Raw genomic sequence first — 390 nt, forward strand, 5'->3', positions numbered from 1 at the left:
AAGAGAGCGGTAGTCCTCAAGGCGAGGCAACCGGCGCACGACGTGCTTAGAATCGTCAAAAGCGTCCGCACAGCAATATACTACTTCAGCATGACGCTTAGCGGAGTTTCGATCATGAAGGACCTCGTCCTCAAGGGCTCGAAGAGCATCACGAGTCACCGGACGGCGGTCGAACCGGTCGTCACCACCCGCCACCGACTCTTCTCGATGAGAACGGTAACGTCCACTATCACGTGGAACATCTAGTGAGACGACGTCGCCACCAGGGTCAGACCCAATATCTGGTGAAGTGGCGGGGATATCCCGACTCCGTTAACTCTTGGGAGTTTGATGCGCCACTTTGGCAAGATCGCCCAGTCGCCGTGGACGCTTTTGATCGGAAAGATCAGG

This window comes from Plasmopara halstedii (assembly GCF_900000015.1).
Source record: "Plasmopara halstedii genome assembly, contig: Scaffold_614, whole genome shotgun sequence".
Lineage (NCBI taxonomy): Eukaryota > Oomycota > Peronosporomycetes > Peronosporales > Peronosporaceae > Plasmopara > Plasmopara halstedii.